Source organism: Lolium perenne, chromosome 1 (assembly GCF_019359855.2).
Source record: "Lolium perenne isolate Kyuss_39 chromosome 1, Kyuss_2.0, whole genome shotgun sequence".
Taxonomy (NCBI): Eukaryota; Viridiplantae; Streptophyta; class Magnoliopsida; order Poales; family Poaceae; genus Lolium; species Lolium perenne.
Window position 1 is genome coordinate 19717854 of NC_067244.2, and position 24705 is coordinate 19742558.

General features: G+C 43.1%; 1 long non-coding RNA gene across 7 annotated transcripts; it reads right to left on the reverse strand.

Annotated features, from left to right (window-relative positions):
- Positions 1-3212: 3212 nt before the first annotated feature.
- Positions 3213-15721, reverse strand: LOC127343518 (uncharacterized). 7 transcript variants are annotated; one of them, XR_011752100.1, is made up of 14 exons: positions 15066-15721; positions 14484-14674; positions 13587-13705; positions 12860-12974; positions 12618-12787; positions 12143-12347; positions 10912-11052; positions 8451-8634; positions 5973-6089; positions 5748-5906; positions 5428-5661; positions 4693-4805; positions 4069-4198; positions 3213-3600 (listed from the first exon to the last, which is right to left on the reverse strand). It is a non-coding gene; the product is annotated as an uncharacterized lncRNA (long non-coding RNA). The 7 variants fall into 7 exon arrangements; XR_011752096.1 differs by having other exon boundaries at positions 4069-4530; XR_011752097.1 differs by having other exon boundaries at positions 4069-4805; positions 5748-5841.
- Between the last annotated feature and the right edge of the window lie 8984 nt (positions 15722-24705).

Consider the following 24705-nt stretch of genomic DNA (forward strand, 5'->3'; position numbering starts at 1 on the left):
CGTCGGGGTGGCATACTTAGTCAGCCACGTCTGCTTCTCAAGCTCTGTCGCTGACGTTCCTCCTGTCTTCGCCGGAGTCCCTGATGTTGTGGCCTGGTTTGAGGGTGCCCAGTTGCCACAATCTGGCACATACGTGCACGCGTATCCTTGAGGGATCTCCTTAGGCGCCTCAGCCAAGAACTGGTAGTCACTAGGGTCACCACCAATCTTGTAGACGACGAATGCCGGTGTAGCCGGCACTTCCGCTGGTGCTGCCAACGCATATGGCAGCGGTGGACGGGACTGGAGTGGCAACTCTCCTTGATGCGTCCCGAGAGCTGGTCCTGACGGCGAGTACTGGTGGCTCATGATTTCCTGGATCACGCGCAGAGCGAGGCGCTCCAACACGTTGACCAAGTTTTCAGAGTGGCGGTGTAGCGAGTGAGCTACCAAGTAGTTGATCATGGCGAACAAAGAGGATAAATTGGAGATTAAAAATTGTGCGGTCATGCAAATTCGTGGGCCTACTCCATCTCTTCGCATGACCTAATTAATTGCCACCTTAAACAAGGTCGTTACGGAATTTTTGGAGAGAGAGCTAATTGGACTAATTAAAGGCTATATATATACTACTACCTGGCCAATCTTCGCTTACCAGGCCAGATTTTAATTCGGAGGATTTGTTGCCTATTTAATGAGAATAATTTGGTATTCGGAGGCAGCAGTATCTATCTATTGGTCTGTAATGGAGTAATGAGGAGAGTTAAGAACTATTTACCCCTACTAAATCGTGGAGTAGTTACCGGGAGAAAAACTAGGAGTCCGGCTGTGTGCTCTGAGGGGAGTTAAATTGGTGAAATACCAGGAAGGATAACCAATTAGGTACGGGTGGGTTTGGAAATAAACTTACGTGCCTGGATCTCCTTAATCCTAGCGGCTGAATTTTTACGCCGTTTACATAGCAACCGAGGGAGCAAACGGAAGGAAGTACCTAATTAAAAACCAGGGACTTTCCGCGACTCTAAAGTCGCAGTTCATGTACCAAATTATTCTTCTCTATTTGAGGGAAATGTACATGTTTATCACTTCAATTCGCATACATAGAGATAACATCACTGTAAAATTAGTACACCTGCTAGTATTTCGTGGGTGTTAAAGCAGACATATTTCTATAAATTCTTTGAAGAACGGGTACTCCCTCCTTTCACAATAGTCAAAGTCAAACTTTGTACCTTTTAAGTAAATATTTAGGAAAAAATCGAAAATCTATAATATAAAACATATTTGCATCTCCTTGACATGCATGGTTACGATGGTTTGAGAATTGGTCAAAAGAATCCCACTAATTATGAATTTTCTGTTGTGTAGTTATTATCTCAGATTCCATGGAACCAGTTGCAGCGGCATTCCTGGGTGGAGGCCGTGGCCGGAGACAGGCGAGACGAATCCGGCGAGATCGGCACAACAAGTATCAGCGGCGGCTTGGTTGCCTACTGCGGCATGGCCAGCCACCATATCGTGGCTTTGGACTTGGGTACAACAAAAGTTGTGAACCGGACAAAAAGACACATGTATTTGCATTCCAAAAAATGGCATCTAATAGTCACAAATTCTCGGGTGATTCCTCGTATAAATATAGCATTTCTCCTTTGAAACATCAATGTCAACACATGAGTGAGGCATTGCTTTTCATTTTCCCCAAACGAGAGGACTACATCTATTTCAAAGTTAAACCTCGTACATATATAGCTCTACCAACACTCGAGATAAATAATGAAGATCAGTTGAAGATGACCGCAGCATTGAACCTTCATCTTACTAGTACCTCACCAACTACAACATTACTTGAAGAAGTTAACAAATAAAGCATCTTCTGTTCTGTCAGCCATTCGGACCATGCCTCCCTCACTACCTCCTAGACAGCTCCATCTCCGCCGATGTCCATCTCCACTAGAGGGCGCGCCACGGCAGCCTGCTGCTCTCTATATTGCTGCACCGTCACAAGCAGATGCCATTGGTCGAAGATGACCGGCCCATCCGTCCATCATATGCACGACAACATACCAAAAAGGGTTCAACACACAAACACCATAAAATTCAGATCTAGAGTTGTGACTTTGATAAGAGCATCTCCACTCGTGACCGCCATACGGTGTCCCGCGCCTGACCGTATGGGGTGTCAGCACATAACCCCTAAATAGGAGGGCACCGTTGGCCAGCCGCAACCCCTAACCCCCCCCACCCCCTCCTCCTGCCAATTCGAAAGTTAAAAAAACATAGGCTAGTCAGATTTACTAATTCCTCTCCTCTGCACGTGGGCATCTCCATATAGCCATGCCTCTCCTCTCCTCTCCATAACCCGTGACTAAGTCGGTCGCACGCGCCAGCCGCACGCGATGGTTCCACCCCTCTCCCTATTCATAAACTAGAAGCCACGGGTTCGTTTTTGTTCGAATTTTTGGTATTTGGCACCACTTATTTTTCATCCCCTCCTAGTAATGATTGTCTTGCCGCCGGTGACACTCAATTTCATCATGAGAGAAATAAATACAGACGGGACCGGACAATTAACCCTCCTCTAAACTAGGAACTGCCTTAATTGGGAGGCTATGATTTGGGATACAATATTCTTTCTATTTTATTTTACCTGGGTGGTTGTTAAAGACGCATGAAATCAGGAGCCTACGATGGATCTCACATGCTTTGTTTCCTCTGTCCCAAGGCATACACCCCGGAGAAAAGGAGATGCCTTATATTGGCTGGTTTATTTGCCGCTATTTTCGGTTTCTCTGACCCTCAGTTTCAGGAGAAGCAAAACAAATCACGGAAGCGGACAATTAATCGCCTCTCAAACTAACAACAGCATTAATTGGAAGGCCGTCATTTGTGACACATAACTCTTTTATTATTTTACCTCGTTGTTCTGGGCGCATCGATGGATCTAACATGCATGCTTTGTTTCCTGTGATACACGGCAACCAAAGGGAGATGCCTTATCTTTCTATTTTTTGTTTCCTATGATATGCCATATTTTTTCTACTCCTCCCCTGTTGCCTATTATAAAAAGTTTTAAATTACTATTCCAAAAAGTCTTATATTAGGGAACAGAGAGGAAGTATAATTGATGGCCGATGCATGTACCGTACACAATTTTGTTCATGGGGAAACACCTGGAGTGCATCAAGGACCATGTCTGCCACCTTAAGTAAGAAACACCAGGCATCCAACACAAATTAACTTGAAACACCGTCAAGAACTTGTATTTCAATTAAAATTTTGTATCAATACAACTCATGGGCCATGACAAGTCTGTCTTGCCAAAGCACAGAATAAACATATCTACATGTAGCTTATAAACCTAAAGTGGAGCCAACGCACCAGGTCCACGACATCAATAAGCTAGCTCATGTCTCTAGGAAACAAACATCCAACGGCAAAACTAAAAGATGCTCGAGCCCAGCATTTGACCTAACCAACTACAAGAAATATCATAGAAGAAAGCATGTCGGCCAGGCGGTTCCAACGTACAGCACCACTTCGCACCTTCACAAGCGACACGCCAACCTGCTGCTCCATCGCCTCCACAAGCCACCGGTTTAACAAGGACACCTCCTTCGTCACCTGCATGACAACGGACCAGAGAAAGTAACACCTGAACATAAGGCAACTGGACATGCATAAGAAAAGATGGCAGACTGAAATAGCAGGAAAGTGGAAACCTAGCCAAGAACGACAAGCAAAAGCTATAACATGTACATATAATTTTATAGCCACATCGGAGGTACATGTCAGAGCAACCATCTACATGAAAATGCCCATATCTAAAAGGAAAACCATATGCAACTAAACAATCATATGGTACATTCAAAAGGAGCCCATGCTTAAGCAAAGATGGCAACTGGACATGTAATGAAACAGCAGGATGGTAACACTAGTTCTAGGCTTCTACCTAAGAGCGAAGCCTGATGCTTTTCATAAATTCTTCTCTTCCAAGGTACAAACAGATAGTTCTAATAGATCACATCGACTCCATAGTTTCTCCTAACAGTGGAAGCCTAATACTTGGTAAAGTAAGAAACTAAACTCAACTGGGATTGCTGCCGCTGTCAAGTATTTAGTGGAAATATCCCATCCACACCTACATGATATCAATTTTAGGTTTCCTTTCCTCGAACAACTCGACGTCTGTTCAAGCACCCAAAGGATATGCAGTATGCTTCTGCTGCATAAAAAAGCAACAAGGCACAAGTAGCAAACATATCATCCAAGTTGCATAAAGGTGGGACCCAACAGCCAGCACATAGTATATTAGTTAAAATAACAAGGGAATTGCATAAAGGAAGCGGAGGAACTATTTCAGGGAAACTGTAGCCACTTGAAGAGCTGATGTGACCACACGGTCACCAAATGCTAACATCGGGATCGGGAGCCCCTCCAGGCATACCACCACCCATTCCCCGAGGCATACCACCACCCATTCCCCGAGGCATACCACCACCCATTCCTCCAACGAAGCTAGCCATTCCACCCAGCGTGCCTCATGAGAAGCCCCTGGAAGATGCGTCTCTAGATGAGCGGCTCGACAATTGCTTCTTCTTGGCATTCTTATAATTAGGTTGTTGAAAGCACATGACATGAATTCAGATCTGGCCATGAAAAACGGTACACCTAGAATGCTCCTAACAGGAGTGGGAATTTTGACACGAAAATAACCTTTGGCTCGACATGCCGACGAAGCGGTCATGCTCAAATTTCTCTTCTTCCGTCTACCATAACCTTTTGTACTTCCTGTGGAGCTCCACAATCTTTTGTGGATTCGGCTACACCTACAAGATCACCAACATCACTATCATATAAACCATGCAATTTACATACATAGAGATTTAACATAGCTACTGAATCAATATTCGATCTTCATAACTACTGAATCAACATAAAACCGAATTGAATGTAAGAAAACCAGAATAAAGCAACCAAGATAAAGCCAAATGACGTGCTAAATCATGCCCACAAATAAAGCCAAATCAGCCATAAAAATGGAACTTGGCAATGCATCAAGTACTGAGATAACTATGCCACATGTCAAAAGTTATAACTACAAAAGGGCAATCAATAACCAGCCAAGCACATCATATTAACAACTTCTTATGTTCTCTAAAACAAACAACACATTTAGGAAGGACTGCTATACTATCAACACATTTAGCATGTTGCATTCAAACTTGATTTACATATTCAAAAATAAATGAGATAAACTTATCAGCACGATATACAAATTACTTGAACACAACCATTGATTCTGCAAGTAGCAATATAAACAGAGGACATCAATCACTAGTTCACTTTATTTACCATCATCAGACACTTCACCCATACTAGTTGAGTTTATCAAACTGCCATACTGACATGAAGTTAAAATATAGTGAATTTAAGGATTCCATTACCAACCTTTTTCAATTACTCATAGCAATTGCTTGAGGACATGGTCGTCACAAGACGCCAACAACAGCTCCAGGTGGAGCGGGGCTCATGACCAGGGATAGTTCGAACTATAAAGAGGGCACCCAACATCCAGGACATCACATTATTAACAATAACAAGGGAACTACTTGAGGGAACCCATACCGTCTTGAAGAGCCGACATGACCTCAGAGTCACCAAATGTTGTCATGAGGTCAAGGTCTTGTACAACAAAGAAAAGATTCAATTAGTTGCACAAACAAAGATATGCAGTGTCCAAGTGCTTACATTCACGATGACATGCATACCAATAGTACCAGGAGCACCTCCAGCTCCAGGCATACCACCACCTATTCCTCGAGCGAAGCCAGTTATTCGACCTGGCGTGCCTCTGAGAAGCCCCTGGAAGATGCATCTCTAAATGAGCGGAATGACAATTTCTCCTTCTTGGTCTTCTTATGATAGGACTGCCGAAAGCGCATGACATCAATTCAAATCTAACCATGAAAATTGTAAGCTTACAAAGCTCCTACCAGGAGTTGGAATTTTAGTACGATGAAGCCGGTCACACTCAAATTTCTTTTCTTCCATCTACCATAACTTTTCGTACTTCCTGCAGCGCTCCACAATTTTTGTGCATTCGGCTACACCTGCAAGTTCACCAACGTCACACTCATATAAGCACATCAAATTTACACACATATATATATTTAAAATAGCTGATGAGTCAATACTCCACCTCATAGGAAAACCAAATTGAAAGTAAGCCCTTGAACCAAACTAAAGAAACAAAGATAAATCCAAATCACAAGATAAATCATGTCCATAGTAAAGTCAAATCAGCAATACAAAATAAAACTTGCCATTGCATTAAGTACTGCTACATGTAAAAAAAATACTGAGCAATACAAGCATGTTGTATTCAAACTTGATTTACATATTCCAAAAGAGAAGTGAGATAACTTATTAGCCCAATATACAAATTGTAGCTGAAGCAGCAGAATGACACCCAAACATGCACTACATTCTTCCACTATAATTCAGATAAAATTTCCTAAAATGACACGCAAACATTCATGCTTTATCCATAGTTAATCCTGATTATCAATGACAAGGAGGTGTTATGTATATTACCAGCACCATAAGCACCAGCAAGTGATTCTGCAAAAAATATATCAGCAAGAATAAAGGTTTCTTTCAACGGAAAATTCTAGTTGTAAGTGGTATACACACAACAACAAATCCACTGTGTGTCTGTCAAAACTACCTGCTGCTGATATCAATGGAAAATTCTCAACTAGAATACACCAAAGCAGCTATCCAATATATTCGTAGCACTACTCGCTGGACATTTTTCTCCTACTCAAAGCCACATCTAGTAATCCAGCTTATCGCTTTTACAAGGCCAGTTCCACATTCAAAACAATTCAGCATGGTCTTTGCAGAGCACTACTACAAATGTGCAAAGGAAACCAATTCACTGTTGCACAACACATACACAGGAGGAAACGCGGAACAATACTACTATAATTAGAGAAGACTATAAAATAAACTCATCAGAGCAAACAACAAAACTTTTGAAAGAAACATTTCGCTCATCCAAACATACCTATGATAAATAAGTGTGAAAAAATGCACATAGCTCGAGCATAATTTCAGAAGAGAAAATGGTGATTCCTTAGATTTCCATAGGACACAAGGTGAAACACATGACAACAAAGTAGTGGAAATCTGAAAACATGATTGTCTAAAGCATGATAACACATATCCGTTTTTAAAGATGATAGGTACCATGGATTATGAGTAACGACTAGTCTAGGCTAGTCGTGCGACTAGTCTATGAATCATAACTTGACTGTCGACTCGCTTGTTCGGCACGACTAGTTTGAAGATTCGAGCGGTCAAGCGACTAGTTATGGACTAGTCTAGACTAGTCGTGGTATTCGACTAGGCGTTGGTGGAAATTAAGAATGAAATCCACAACTTCATACAAGGAAGTTTAGAGTTATGGAGCAATATTTAGACGTGGAGGATGAAGCTGAAGCTCAAAGACATTGTTTCATCATCTAGACAAGATAATTTGAGGCCTATGCCATGAACTTCTAGGTTCTAGCATTATTATGTTATGTAACTTGTGTTGAACTAATGTCGATTTAGTTACTAAATCTCCTATCTAGTTACTATATACGATAGTATTTTGTACTAGCCATTGTGGTACATATCGACTAGTCGAGCACTAGTCTAGACTAGTCACGACTAGTCTATGAGTAGGTACCCCAACGACTCGGCTCGACTCCTCGACTCGTAATCCTTGATAGGAAGAACTACATGATTATTCAATTTTATGGACATACGGGGACTACAGAACAGCAAGGGAATACAACCTATTTTGCACCAGAGTGTTTTCATATGGGGAATATTTTAGATAATAGACAGTATCCCAACAACTTGTACATGATCACAGTAGAAGAGTAATGCAAACAACAACTCAGTTTGTAACTCGGATTGGTGGTGGACAATTCAAACAAGATATATAATCTATCTTGTATTTGTCGCTAAGACATCTGATTCATACTCAAATACATACAATAAGTGAAAAAAGCATCTGCATGTGTAATAGCAACAAATTACCTACATAATTCAGACCTCGGATTTTCTGCTTCTTGTTTGCTATTTGGCCTAGCATAAAAGTATATTATGTTTTCCATGTTCTATATACATAAGGAGAGATCAAGTGACACCGATATAAGAGATACACTATAGGAGAAGCATAACTAGACAAGATATTACTAGTCAAGTAAAATACATCAATCACTAGTTCACTATACCGAAAATACTTATACAATACAACCACTAATTTTGTAAGTAGTAATATAAACAGAGGACATCAATGACTAGTTCACTGTTTTTACTATCATCAGACACTTCACACATGCTAGTTGAGTATATCAAACCAGCATGCTGACACGGACTTAAAATATGGTGGATTTAATATTGATTACATTACCAACCTTTGTTAGTTACTCATAGCAATTTCTTCGGGATGTGGTCATCGGAAGACGTCGACAACAGATCTAGGTCTACCGGGGTTCACCAGCAGGGATTTGTAGCCGAGGCCGAGACCGCAGTTGCTGCTGCAACTAACCATTTACCTCTTGCAGTAGGTCCCCTTGTCCTTGACAACCCCACGCACCCCTGGCCAGATAAGGGGAAAAATTATCTCCACCTCCAATAACATCGATCCCTAGGTAATTCTTATGCATCTACCAGGACAATATAATTGATGTTTTAGATAAGGAGCCTACAAAGTTTAACATAACTAACACGGAAAATCACCAACTCGAATAACATCGATCCCCTCAGGGAACTCTTAATCATCAACCATGCATAAATACGGTGGCAAATATAGCTTGGGAATTTAAGATTAACCCCATCAACAGTTTCACACATCATGCTTCCATACAAAAATATAAACTATGCATCTAGCCAGTTATCAGCTCGCTAATACACCAGCATTAATGGTTCTCCATTAGTTGGTTTTGTGACCAATAAAAGGAAGATAAAACAAGATGAAACTATCACTTCATGGGGTACTCGTTACAATCAAGCCCTGTGTCACTTGAGCTACTAGTATATAACATGATGGACAAGAAACTATCAGTAGAGACAAAATTACATTTTTATTACAGGTCGTGTGCAACTAGCTAGTCAAAGCCACTATAAAGCATAAACGAGATGATTCTATCTTAACAAGTAACACATTCACGTGGATTATGATACAATATAGAACACTATTTGTAATTCAGACAGTATAGTACGGCCTGCAACAGACAACAACAAACAACAGTTAACAACCACTGAGTCAAACTAGCCTCATGGATTATGATACAATATAGAACACTATTTGTAATTCAAACTTATAGGCTACTATTACATTACATAACATTTGAATGGACTAAAACTTGTCTAAGGGTATTTGGTGTATAAGGTATTTATAGAATAAAGTCATATCTAGGAAATTCTTACAAGTGTTGTTTAATTTGTTATTAACTGCAAATCTAGAACGCCGTCTAGTTTAGAAATATTTTGTTTCTAAGGAACACGATATTATCAAGTTTACCCGAGTTCATTTCGATTTCGAGTGATAGAAGTGTGGACTTTTAGCATGGTCAGTATTTTACAACGATGTCAATATATATAGGTCAATAGGTGTGACGGAATGTACCTAATTATAACAAAATTAGAATGTTGATATGAAAATAGAAAGAAGAAAGAAGGCATTCCTATTTATGAACCTTGGTACACATACTTTTTGTATTTATGGGCGATTTCAACACCACAAAGGTTCTGCTACTCCATGAGAATAAAAAGAATTAGGACATATTCCAAACTTTTGTAAATGCATAAGAACGAATCAACTCTAACAGACAACTATAGGTCTGGATCGCAGTCAAGTTTAACAAAGTTCATTTCAAAGTAAGTAATGGAGGGATAGTGGTTAAACCCATGCACGAATCACCAAGCACCAGCCTTGTCAGGTGGCTAACATGGTATTGAAAAGAATAAAAAATCATACTGAATAGAATGAACCATCAGGTACAAAAAAGCATAGAACTACACACATACATATTATGTTTTGTTACTGTATGCATCTGAGAAAAGTAAGTGAAGAACAAAGTTATAACATAGCACGACCATGAACCTTTGGGACAACATTTGTGATAAAGTCTGATGGGTGTTCTACTACGAATGGAGCTTTTGTTTCAAGGGATTCCATCAGACGATCACATAAATCCTAATAGTGCTACTCATATTCCTCATAACAGGCATAGAGGGTACTTTGTAGCTAGTGAAAGTTTTAGAAACATCCCAGATCTGCATAAAGAAATAATTGCATAATCTGGGTAATCAACTACAAAGATAAGTAACCAACTACAAAAATATGGTTGGCTGGGAGCACTCTCAAAAGGAAGCCAAAATAAACATTGTCATATATTACTGAAACAAGGAGTTTCAAGGCACGCTAATTGATGATTAATTTCATAAAAAAAAGGTAAGGCAAAAGAAAGCTAGTTCCTATTTCAGGACATAAATGACTCAAACCACTTGGGCAGCATGCATGAATATAGATCATGTGCAAGTGGAGGGCCATATATCACATGAAGAAACTTTAAGCTAAAGGTAACATGAATACACTAGAACTCTATATACTATGGGTATGTAGTGATAGTTAAGTTAGAACTGAGTGACATACATTGGCAGATTATTTGTAGGACTAGAGCTCCAATAATGATCAACTACACTTCCTGGATGGAAGCTGGTCACCATATAGGTCAACAAACTTTGGGTGCCTACTTCCAAACATCGCGGGCTCAATTGCTAGTGTTACAATATTATCCCCATGCAAGTTATTATTGTTGTCTGATTGTCTCCAAACTGATGTACAACAGACTCGTGAACTGAGATATGCACCTGTATCACCGCTGACGCCGCTGCAGAAGATATTTGGAGTGGTCATCAGAGAAGTGCTGAAACTGCTGATGTTCAGGACGGACTGCTATAGCTATGCCCCAGACCTAGCTGAGTATTTCTCCAGGTCCGATGGCTGCAAGCCTGCAACAAATTAAGCAAAATAAATAAATAAATAGACAATAATACGAACATGAACTTTTGACAAATCTACTACGAATAGTGCATACAAAACAGCTGCAGGCCAATTAACATGCCATAAATAAAAGAATCAAATATTCCAGCTGCAAATTTTTAGACAACCCACTTCAAAGTGCAGGCAGACTTACACTAGAAAATACTGTGAAGTAAAATCTGCACATTATAGTTTAAAAATGTCAACCCACCAAAGACATGACACGTAATACTTTAAAAATCCACATAGTGTTGTTTCACACCAAGACCACAAACTTGTCCACGTCTATGAAAACCTCTAATAAACTAACACAAGATACCATGTATCCTACTACAGTATGCCCTGCCTATTAGTACCAGTTTTAAGGGACAATTTTCAAACATGCAACAGAAGTAAGCAGAAGTAAGTCCATCACCTTCAGACGGACTTGTTGCTTGAACAACATTGTCTAGTGTAAGCCCAGCAATAAATCATCAACTAGGAGCACCACGCAGGGTTGCGACAAGGAGGGCACATGGTGCGGAGGCAAGAGCATGGTTGTGGTCGGCACCACCGATGAGCTGTTCTGCTCAATCTATGTGTCTCCCACCAACAGATTACCCATACAATCTACAGTTGGTGATGGGTGCCAACTTGGAGACGGGTAATGCGGCCGGAGCCGGAGACATCCACAACAGTCGGGTGCGCTTATGATGGTGTAGGCTCCAAGGGAGCCGGCGAGGGTCCTAGTGCCGCAGCTTGTTGGGCAGCTACATCGGACAAAAATAAGCATGGCCACGAGTATGTTTGTAAAACAGAAATAAAGATGTACATGGTTGTGTCCAGTCCCGCTAAAGGAAGAAAAACAAACAAGCAGACCTACTACGGGGCAGGGGTGCTTTGAATGCCTCCCGACTCTCGGCTCAGGCTGCGGGGAGGCCTGAGTAGGAGAGGGCGTGGTGTGGCGTCGACGCTATAATCCATTTCCCCAAATTTCATGAAGCTGACATACGAAGTCTTGAATTTCTTATATAAAGTTATGGACTCCATAGTTACTGGACTTAACCCACAGAAACATACCAATTTGGCACCTTGTTTCCGATTGAACAGCTGGAAAAAAAATATAACCGTGCAACATAGGAAGGGCCCGAGGATGGCTGAGTTGGTGAGGGTCCAAGGGCCACGGCTTGTCGGCTGACCACATCAGCTCTGCTCTACGTGTTCCAGTCGGTTGCTATGTTGTGGCCATGGACGCCAAAGATCAAACCTTTCTCTTCCTGCACCTCTGTAAGACCGAAGTTAATCGCGAGCAATTCATAGAAGATGCTTTAGTAATTAATACTGCCATAACTGTAGATTAACTATCATAATTGGTGTTCAAAACATAACCTTAACACTGATAAGGAGTAAATGGATAGCTAGGGAGCACAGGATTTTTTCTATAATTCACGAGTCCACTAATATGGAATCCTCTCCAACTAAAAGAAATACTGAAACTACCCATGCAGACACTAATTGTCAAGCAAGTTACAAGAAACATGACATAAGTAAATACCTTCGAGAGATTGGAAGAAGTACTAGAGGTCGAAGCTGCAGGCCTAGGATATCAATGCCGTTACAACCAATGGTAGGGGACAACTGATGCGAGATAGCATGCATCAAATGCCAGTGGCTTGCAAATTGTAGACTGCCGTTGGTGTCCATTCTCCAGGCCAACCCATAGTCCTTGAGAGATACGCAGGTTGTTTAGACTTCATTTTTGTAATGTAGAAGAGGAGGATGATTACACAAAGGTACCTTTTGTACTATATAAGTGACCAGACTTGTTGATGACGAGAAGGCTATAAATTGCGACTGTTGCCATACGACACAACAACGCGGAGTCAAGATAAAAGTAAATTGCGCGCATCAGCTACAGAAGAAAATGTGATAAACCATTAAAATCTAAATACATGTAAGAGGGCAACAAGTAGAACAAGCCCATCTTTCTACAAATAGTTAAAAAAACTCATCAATTATTTTGAGTGAACAACAAAAATATCTCTTTGCAATTTTAGACCAAGATAATATATATAGAAACTATGCATTAAAATGTGAACTCAATGCCTGAAAATGCATAGTTCCTTCCTGGACTAAAGATCAAAGGAGGGCACAATATACCCGAGTTTTCCAATACTCCTTTACTACTATGCATTGAAATGCTCACAAATCCTCCATGTTCAGGAACGTCCATTTAAATAGGCCATGGAGTAACAAATATTTGCTTCCGAATAAGCCTCTACTTCGAATAACTTGAATTTGTTCAGTGTTTTTGAAAATCTTCATTAATTATATTACATATTATAGTTGTGTTCTAGTTTGTGCATCCAATATCCCGTTTTAACTAAAACAAGGTCTACAAACGAAGCTCACAGGTTCCAATCGTACAACACTAAAAGCTGCGCAAGATCGTATCATTTTACAAACAGTCGGCTTCCTGCAACTCGGTTTGTTGTAGGGATAGAGAGAATAGTAGATGTCTCACCGTTTTCATGGCCTTGTTACTGTCGAGGACGAAGCCAGTGCATTGTGAAAACCTGCTGCGGAGGAGGAGAACGTGGGGAGGAGGGTGCCCTGTCGCCACTGGATGGAGGCAACCCCAAGCTGCGTTTCGTGAAGGAGGTGATTAATTCGGCAGCATAATAATAAATTGCACCACCAACACAATACCATAAAAATGTAGCAAAATTTAGCAATAAAGCACATTAAAAAATAGCTAGAAGACTACAATTTGTTTGGGAACACTTCAACGTCAAGCAATTTACCATAGACAATTGTGGGTTCTAGGAACTTTTGTATCTCGTTCCGAGCTTTGTAATAAAAGACTGTATATACCTCTCTTGTACTTGTTACTATGTTTAATGAAAGGGGAAGATGTTTGCCAAATTCTTTTTGACAATTATCAAAACACACATAACGGAGATTCTCCAAGCAGATGAAAATTCATGTAAAGCTAACACCCTAATAATACATAGAGTTGTAACTAAGTTGAACCATATGAATCAGTAACGATAAAAGTTCTTGTGGATGTGTCACGCCTGAGGACCACTCAGTTTTAGTTACAGATCCAACGAGACATGGTTCTTTGAATTCACATGTTGTTGTCAAATGTGCACACTAGAAGTGTATGAGAGTACAACATTCTTGAACAACATATGTTATCCATTTCCCCAAATTACCTTTTTTGCGGGGAAATTCCCCAAATTACCTGAAGCTGAACACATATTAGAAAGCCTGTAATTTCTTATATAAAGAAGATATGGACTCCAGAGCTACTCCACTCAAGCCACATAGATAGTGCAATAAAACTTGTCACCTAGTTTCCGATTGAACTGCTGGAAAATCATGTATATATCACCAACGGTATGCAGGGGCATTTTACCTTGTTTCCGGTTGAACTCCTTGCACTTGCAGATGATCGAGGCCCCAAGGACACCGGCATCCGACCGACCGTCAGGGTCCCAGAGCCATGGCTCGTTGGCTGGCCGCATCAGCTCCACCGTGGTCTAGCCGCCATGCCGCTGCCCATCCTTGGTTGATATTCAGTACATGAATTTCCAGGTGAACATCCCCCTGCGATCAAAACATTCAGGTCCACTGGATTAACACACAAAAAGGCAGTGAAGAGTCAAAATTTCAAGAGATGAATTCAACAATACGATCAACTCGTACTTATATACAAGCATCAGAAACCCTTCCCGTGCTTTTGTTCAGTCAAATTTTCAGACAAGCACATGTAGATTAGGTATTTGTCCTAGTGTGTGGAAAAATAAACTAGCATCTGTGAACATGTGGCAGTTTCACATCGTTTGGACTTGATGGTGATAGATGGTACATGTATCCAAAACAGTTGTGTGGCCGGCAAGACCGTGGTCCATTAACAATCTCATCTTTTAAGCGTCACGGCCTGAAATCTTGTGTTTTTAGGCGTGGACAGGGAAAGGGGTTCACATCGGGAGCTTACAGCGGGCACGGCCGGGTGAGCTCGGCGCGGATGGGTCGGAGCCGTGGAGGAGAGCACCGGACCGGACCACCGACGAGGGGGTCCATGTCGCGCGTGGTGGTCGGAGAAGGAGCAGAAGCCAGACGAGGGCGTCCTGCTTCGTTGCCGACGCCGGCCGGTAGTGGAGCGCTAGGGTTTTGGCGTGGGTGCGACCGGGGGCGGGCGTGGGAGTGCGGCGGCTGTAGGGGAATCGGCCTGTGAGAAGGAGGCTGCGTGGGGGTAGCCGGCGAGCAGCGAGGCTGAGCTGGGTGGCGCCGGCGGCGGCGAGATAGGAATCGGGCTGATCCCTACTAGGAAGAAAATTTACAGAAAAATGAATCGGCGGCGAGATGCGATCTGAATCGGGCTGATCCCATCAGGCGAGATATGGAGGACACTCAACCTAAATTTGGCAGTCCATTTAAACTGCCTCCACAATTCCAGGCAGAAACAGCGCCAAATCAGTCAGCCCAATTTTATTACTCCAAAATAAGCGAAACTTTGGCGATCCTAACATTTTGGTTTGGCGCCACCTTGACATAACTAATCACCGATAGTTTCTTCTGCCCGTGATATGCAGCATATCAATCGAATGCATCACTCGTTCCGTTGGAAAAAGAAGGGCTGGCGTTTTTGAAGCAATCGAGCTAGCTAGCATGCCTACATGACCGACTGGTCTTCGACTCTTCTCCATCCCTCAACGCATAAGGGCATCTCCAGCGGCGCCTGAGCGACCGTTTGCGTCCGCTTTGGTCGTAAATGCATCTGTCACCCTCTCCAGCGGCACGACGCAAAGTGACCGGGCCGTCCGCGGAGACGCAAACCTGGCCCAAATGTGCGCCAGGTTGCGTCTCGGCGGACGCTGCGCGGACGCGCAAAGTGTCCGCTGCGGTCTCCACCGGGCCCGCCTGGCAGCGAGCCTGCATGGAGGGCATCACTTCCGCGGCCATCGCTTCCGCGGTCAGCGCCTCCGCGTCTGTGCCGCTGCCTCCGCCATGAATGCCGCAGCTTCCTGTTCTGCGCGTGCACTGGCGGGCGGCGGCTGGGCTTCTGCGCCGCCTTCAATGGCATCGTATCCTGTGCGCGGCCGCCCTTAAAAGTCCAGCGGCCGCGTTGCTCCTTCGCCCACAGCTCCACTCGCACCACAACCGCCGCTGCGCCATGGGAAAGAAGAACGACTTCGAGGCCTCCGGCAGCGGCAGCAAGAAGGTGGCGCTCCCCGTCACGGTGGGGAGGCTCATGCACGGCAAATGGGTGCCGTGCGACGCCTGGTCCGGCGTAGCTGCTCGGCGGCCGGCGGCTCGCCCTGCCGCCGGGTGCCCATCCCTTCAGTACCTGCGCGCGAGCCTGAGCGGACCAAGGAGATCCGGCGCAGGAGGCGATATCTGCCGGAGGACCTCCGCGCCGATCCGGCGTACGCTATCGACTCGGGGAGTTGGCGTACGTACCTGTCCACGGAGACGGACAGCAGACGACGGGCTGGCTTCATGGGCGACAGGGATTATCCCTTCGGCCCTGCACCGCCGGCTCGTCGTCAGCAGGCGCCGACGCGTCGTCAGCAGGTGCCGACGCGACGTGAGCAGCCGCAGCACAACGACCGCGAGGACGAGGACGACGACGACGAAGCCTACGCCGTCTACGACGACGACGACGACTACATCGAGGCGCTCGCGTACCATAGCGAGGAGGTGAGGGACGACAGCGAGGACTACGTCGGCCTCGTCTTCCACGAATGGCAGCAGGCCATGGCGGAGGGCCGGAACTTCGAGTTCCCCGACAACATGACGGACGACGAGATGGCCAAGCTCGGCCTCCTCGTCTCCGAGTACGACGCGCCGGTGCAGCCGCCGTTGCCCCGCTACGCCACCGCTGTCATGCCGCCTGGCCTGTCCGCCGATGAAGCCCTTCGACAGGCGCTCCTGGACTCGGCGGCGCCTCCTCCACCGCCGCCACAGCCTTGGGCGCCTCCCCCACCGCCGCCACAGCCTTATGTCTGGGCGCCTCCCCACCGCCGCCACAGCCTTATGGCTGGGCTCCTCATCCGCCGCCACGGCCCGCAGCCACCGGCGCCTCCACCGCCGCCTCAGCCGCAGCCTCCTCAACCTCGAGCACTGCGATCGCGCCCGGCGTACGCTCCCCTGGATGGCTGCTGGCCGTGGGACGTACCGGAGATCATCTTGCTCGACAGCGACGAGGAGCAGCACGGCGACGATGCGCAGCAGTAGGCGTTTTAGGTTTTTTTTTTATGTTTTCAAGTATGTAAGTTATGTTTCAGTTTTTGTAAATTATGTTTCAGTTTAAAAAAATGATTCGTCCTAAAAAAATGCGTCGTGCCGCTGGAGCCACCCCCGACGCAAACGGACGCGCGGTCGTTTTCGACCAAAAGGGCCGACGCACGCGGACGCTAAAATGCGTCGCGCCGCTGGAGATGCCCTAACCACATTAGCCACCAATCGTTCATCCTTTCTTTTTTTTCTTTTCTTTTGCACACGAGTAATTCAGCTAGCTAGCTAGGCTGCTCTAAATTGAGTTAGCTCATCTGAATATAGTCGGATTACCTAGCTGCAGTGCACACCACACGTGTATATCTCCAAATTGAATAATCAGGCTTGATGGCTCGGTCTTTTTACGAATGGCTGCCACCTATAGGGGTGGGTAAAACCGATTCAACAGTTTGGCCAGTTTTAGTTTAGTTAAAAAAATCACTAAAGTAGAAGTGAAGATTTGATTTATGAAAGAAAAATAAACTACTTCCACCAACCGGTTTGAAACTGTTTCCACCGGTTTTAGTTTTGCACACCCCTAGCCACCTCCTACTACATGAGCATGAGGAAACCGGAGACATAGCAGTTATGTGCAATGTATGGGCATGATGCGGCTTGTCGATGGAAGCGCCATCAACGGGTGGCAACCATTACCAATGGGGGAGGGGGGCATGCTACACAATACATGGCTAGCACATAGTCTAATGATCACTAGAATGATGAAATCACGAGTAAATCCATAGTGGTGTGGCGGGCGGTGCTCCAACAATAAATCATGGAACAAGGAATTGAACTCATCTGATGTAGTATCCCGTGGTGAGAATGACGTGACAGGTCAGTGGACACGGGCAACCGAGAGCTACGCATCGGCGAGTTCCGTCCCATTGATTCCACTGTGTAGGGGTGGCGAGGTGGCGTGTATATTCTCCTGACATACCGTGTCCATGTCCTTTGTCCAAGGGTATAATGCGGCTGGGCATCGTTGGTTCATGTATAATAATGGGCATGTATCGTCAACATAACCTTCATGGGAATAAATGTCTGTTGATGTTAAAATTAAATGTCTCATTTTTATGTATTTATTTGTGAAGTTGAAAAGATTAGGAACAAAAAGAACATTTAAATTGTTCATGTACTTGCCAAAAATAGTAAAACAAGATGAAAATGCATGTGTATCCTTGTTTGAGGTGATCACAAGAATTAGATAGGGACAAAGTATATGGGCATGAGTGCAACATGGAGAATTCTATCACCGACCTCCGTATATACAAAAGCACATTCGTCATGGAAAGGAGGTCGAGCCACTACACAAAATCACAATCGTAGACTCCATAGCAATGAACCCTAGAACCAATCTATAAATCTCGTCAGGTGCATCTATAAGCCCGTTGAGTTCATCTTGTAAGTCTTGTAAAATCTTGTGATCATACTTATAATAAAGTTTGAGATAAACTTTCATCATTATCATCGTGTCTTTGAGATGATGGCATGCATATTCTCCTAACATACCATGTCCATGTCCTTTGTCGGAGGGGACAATGCGGTGGGGCGTTGTTGGTTCATGTATAATAATGGTGTTGGTCATCCTTCATGGAATGTTGATGTCAAAACTAAATGTCTCATATTTTATGTATTCATTTGTGAAATTGAAAAGATTGGGAATAAAATATTTAAATTGTTCATGTATTTGCCAAAAAGAGTAAAAGAAGATGAAAAATGCATGTGTATCCTTATTTGAGGTGATCACAAGGATTTGTTAGGGAAAAGCATATATGGGCACGAGTGCAACATGGAGACTCCTACCACTTGCGCCTATATATACAAAAGCACATTCGTCATGGAAATGAGGTCAAACCACTACACCAAATCACCGTCGTTGACTCCATAAGCATGAACCCTAGAACCAATCTATAAACCTCATCGGGTGCATCTGTAATACCATGGAGTTCAACATCTAAGTCTTGTACAATCTTGTGATCATACCAATAGTAAAATCTCTCTTCATCATTGTCTTCATGTGTTTGATCCAAATATGTTGCTATGAGCCCATTGCCGAACAAATAAACCCATCTCCGACCGGATTGACTTCGGATCGTGCAAACAATGCTTACTCAAATAGGGAGTGTAATATTAATTAATTTTTATTACAATGTATTGCAAATGAACTAATAGAGGGCATAATTTTTGGATAATAAATTTTAGTTAACTTTTATATCAACTCTCGCAAATATAATAATTAGTATAGTGTAATTATTGTAAGAACCAAATAATTATTTGGGATAACAAGTGGGGGTCGTCCGTGTTGGAATCTAGTTCCCTCATGTTCAATTCCGCTATTATTCTACAATCGTCATTCTAGAGAAAACCTAGACATCCTCGGCTTATGCCATCACCACAATCATGCTTGTACCATTTATACTTACAGCTGGCACCACCATTGTCATCAAGCCTAACTGTCTTCTTGCCATCGGTACTTCTATTCCACCTCACCGCCCCAACCACCCTAACCGCCACCACCCGGCACATGTAATGCTAGTTGATCTCGAACCCCTAGCATAAAATAAGGGTGTGTGATGAAACATGGAATGCTAGGTGACCTCAAACACACACGGATGGTTCTATAAGTTTCTACCGGGCATGCGACATCTACGGTGATGTCGACTACATCTTCGGCATCACCTCCATCATCTTCCTAGACTGCACCCTCCATAGCCAGCTCCAAATGGCTAGCTAGAGCAACACCGTGATGGTGTAGGGATGCACCTACTCGATCTAGAACATGGTCACCACCATGCAGGGTTGCTCCATCGTGGTCACGCTGGAGCTCTCCGGCAATACGACCTTTGCCATGACCAACTACCTCGTCCGGCCGTGGAAGCTATACTCGTGCACAGTGGTCATAGGTCGTGACACGCTGCCAACTCCTACGTTCAGGATGATGAAGCTTGAGGCATGACATAGGTTGTTTCCCTAATAGACATAGCACTCGTGTGCTATGTGTGGGTGTGTTGCGGCTGGTTGATGGCACCTCCAGCAACCAGTGGCAACATGTATCGATGGTGACCCCTTACCGAGGCCACAGGCTAGGCAATGCATGGCTAGCACATAATCTAATGATCCTTAGAACGATGAGATCACACAAAGATCCATAGTGGTGTGTGGCAAGCGGTGATCCATAGTATTACCAGGTTTATTACCACTAGGTCATAGTCGAGGGGTCTACTGTGACTTGTGAGAAGATAGTAGATCCATAACAAAGTTGTGGGCTCGTCCGCCGGGCACGGCGGGTCTATCGCGCGCCCATTGTAGTAACAACCATCTAACCTGTTTACCAGTAGATCAAGAGTTTGCGTGTGGAGAAGGGCTTTGTTGGTGGTTTAGCAATGCCAACTTATGTTCACCCACGCAACATATATATTGGGGACGACGACATGGACAATGCCGAACGACGACGATACACCTATATAGATCAACATTCTAAAGAGCACCACTAAATATGTTCCTCCCCTCTTACGCATGAGCCAGAGTTCTAATCTTATTTCTTTTGCACAAGAGCGCTAGGACACAACCTAGAATATGGACCATTGGCAAGTACTGATCCACGCGCTGTGCAGAACAAGGACCTTGTTGTTGTACTCCGACAAGAAGCACACGCTAAGTTCAGCATGACTACTCTATTTGGTCTCTCGATGCATTTGGACTCTGGTGGTACATACATATGTGCCCAAGTCTATTACTACTACCCATACAAGTAACAAGCTACCTAGATGTCATATCCACCAATCTTCACCTTGACCACTTCCCACCCTCCTAGGTGTTGCCCCTTTTGCAGGGACAATGTCCCGTCTATACATTACTAGTAGAAAAATAGTCTTTTGTTCGAAGCTGCCCGGAGCATTAGTCCTGGTCGCGTTTGGAACCGGGACTAAGGGAGCATTAGCCCCGGTTCAAACGGCTAGGATGTCGCACGATTTAAGTCCCGGTTCAAACGAAACCTTTAGTCTCGGTTGGAGATACCAACCTGGACTAAAGGGTCTACCTTAATTTATTCGCGGTTGGAGACACCAACCGGGACTAAAGACTTTCCAGATTTTTTTTGCTCCACACACAACCCCCTGGTGGATCACTTTTTTAAATTTTGTAAATACAAAAGAAAATGATAGAGAATTTAAAAATAAAAAACATTTTAGATGTAGGTAGGTTAGGTGATCTAGTTATTATGAAAAATACCAGACATGAATTTTGACTTATTTTGCAAAAAAAAATTGTATTTTGGGTGAGATGGCAATAACTTTTGCATGCGAACTCGAAAAAATGTTTAATATATGGAAATCTATCTACGCAAAAAGTTACATCCGATTTCACCGACTAAGCCCAGTTGACATTTTTTTTAGAATCTCAAACTACCAAATGGAAATATGATTTTTTTTTTAGATTTTATGTTTTGCCAAAAAACATATTATTTATTTATATATTTATTCAATATGATTATTACTTCATTACTTTTATTTATTAAAATAACTAATTGGAATTCAAAAAATAAAGAAGTGTGATATCGTGACCAAGAGGTTAATAGGATTGATATGATAGTAGTATCAATAAGGTGTGTACAAAGTACATGGAAGCTAGACGGAAGGAACTCGAAAGTTAAGCGTGCTAGTGTCCTCACGGTCAAGTTCGCTACTATTCTACAAGGGTCATGCCTATAGAAAATCTAGACATCATTGGCCGTTGTCGTCGCCACGATCATGCTCGTACCATTTATAATAACCATTGCCACCACCATTGCCATCCGGCTGGCCCCGTCTGACTATCTCCTTGCCACCGACACTTTTATTCCACCTCAGCGGCCCCACCTACCCTAACCACTACCACCCCGACACATGAAATGATAGGTGATCTCTGACCCCTAACATAAAATAATGGTGTGTGAGGGCACATGGAATGCTAGGTGATCTCGGACGCGGGCGAATGGCTCTATCAGTTTCTAATGGTGGGCGTACATATAACAAGAACTATGGTTTTGAGATTTGTTTCTAGAAAAATTCCATGACCCTCCAAAATCAAGGAAACCTCATGAATTATTTCAGAGTTATTCTATCGTTTTCCTTTTCAAATTTAAAATAATTCCGACCTGATTTATACTGGATTTGAGTTTTACTTGGAACTTGTCTAGAAAATCCAAGATAATTATACGTCCGAACTCAACATAGTTAGCCCAAAATTTTGTAGTACCATGTGTGGCTAGTACTAGTTTAGCTTCATATATCTATACCAATATAAAAAGAGCGAGAGGAGGCAGATCCAATACATCCTGACCGCACAACCTTGCATCAACGCTAAAAAATTAGCCCCGTGATTTGCGGAAAAACAGTGTCAGACGCCCCGCAAATCGCATGTCATGCAAACTGTTTTGCCCCACGATAATCTCATCAAGCAACCGCACCCTGTGTCCATGTCCACGCCTCCGCCGCCAATAGCATCGTCTTCAGCCGTCACTCTTGGCAGCCCGCATGCCCCTGCACTCCTCCCCCGTTTGTCGTCAGCGACGGCACGCCGTTATCATATATAAGGGTTTTACAAGCAATGGCACAAGCCAAAGTGGCCTTGGGTGAAGATTTGCAAAAATGGCTAAATGTGTATGTGAGTAAAAATGGGATTTTCTCCCTATTTGATTTCTCTCCATTTGAGTTGACTTTTGTTGACTCTAAAGTGGTTCTTATTAGTTTAGAAACATTTTCCAACCATTGAAACCAATTCAAATGGTCTTGCTCAAAGAGTTGCAAAATTGGCCATAACACATAAGAGGTGATGTGTTAAAGTTTATTATTTTTGTAAATTGTTCACCTTGCTTTACTTGGGCATGGGTTAGGGTCAATTTAGTATTATATGAGGTTGAGAGATGGTTTCCCAACATTTGGTCAAGTTTTAAAGTCATAGGGCAAAAATTGGATATTATGGCTATGTGTCACATATGCCTCTATGCATATGTTGCATTTGTGTTTTACTTTGACTTTGCTTGACCCAAAATGGTGTTGTTGAGTGTTGAAATGGTATATGGAAGTGATCCAACCATTCACCACATGTATTAGGGTCAAGATTCTTAAATTCACATATTTGCTATTTTACTTTCATATGCCTCTATGGCATTTTTAGTTTCCTTTTTATTTTCTTTGGAAACCACTTGGATTTGGTTTGATAAGTACTAGGTAAGGTATATGAAGGTTTTCCAAACCTCTAAGCAAAGTGGAAAGGCTTAGGGTAAAGTTTTATAATTATAGCCCTAGGCACATATGCCTCTTTCTTATTTAATTCCCTTTTATTTTAATTTAACTAGGGTGGTGAAAAGAGGGGTGAGGTTTAGGGTTTAGTGGGGTTCACAATGGTTCACCACCATTTAGCATAAATAATAAAGGTAGGGTTCAAGATTTACCTATTAGGGCTAGATGCCCCCATATGTCTTTTATTTTATTTTGGATTTCTCAAAATAGATCCAAAATGATTTCTGGAGAAGATTAGGGTTTAAGGTTTTTCTTATTTGATTTCTTTCTCTTTTATTTTATTGGGTTGGTGACCTTCACTTGATCACATTAGGGTTTTAGGGTTTAGCACATAAGCATAACAACACTCATCATGGCAAAACACAAGATTTAAACCAGATCTATATGTATCAATCTTATTTTAATAAAGGTTTTTGTTGGTTCCAAAATTTGGAACTAGGGAAATTCATTTTGTTTGTTTTGAAATTTTTGGGATGTTACACGCCGACCCCCGCGCCGCGAGCTGCCGGCGCACTTCCATGGCCGATCTCGCCGGCACGACCTCGCCCTGTCCTGCTCGATCAGGGCATCCAGCTTCGCTTCTGAAAAATCATGAATATATTTAAGGTGAGGTGGGCGGACTCAGGATAATGGAGGCGCGGGGCGTTGCTTCTCCAGATGAGATCAAACGTGGACTCGAGGGATGGGAACGACGCTGCTGTTGAGTTGTTGATCCTGATGTTTGTGTTTGATGCAGGTCACAAACGCCGACATATATTTTTATTTTATACACAGATCACACGCCTGCCCTGATGGGTTGTTCAGTTCTATGCACCTCCTCTTGTACAAGAATTTAGTACTAATGATGATGCAGTTTATTTCAATTCAGTGTTATATTCTCTTATCACATGCAAATTTGTCTCGATTCAGTTGGATTGACTTGCTCATGAGACTGGATTAAGCAGTTTCACATATGAGATATCATATATATTCAGGATTGTGTTTGGAATGCTTAGGAGGGAGCAGTTTCAGAGATGGCCTACAATATATTCAGGTTAGTTGTATGGAATTCTTAGGAGGGAGAGATGGCTCTTCTTG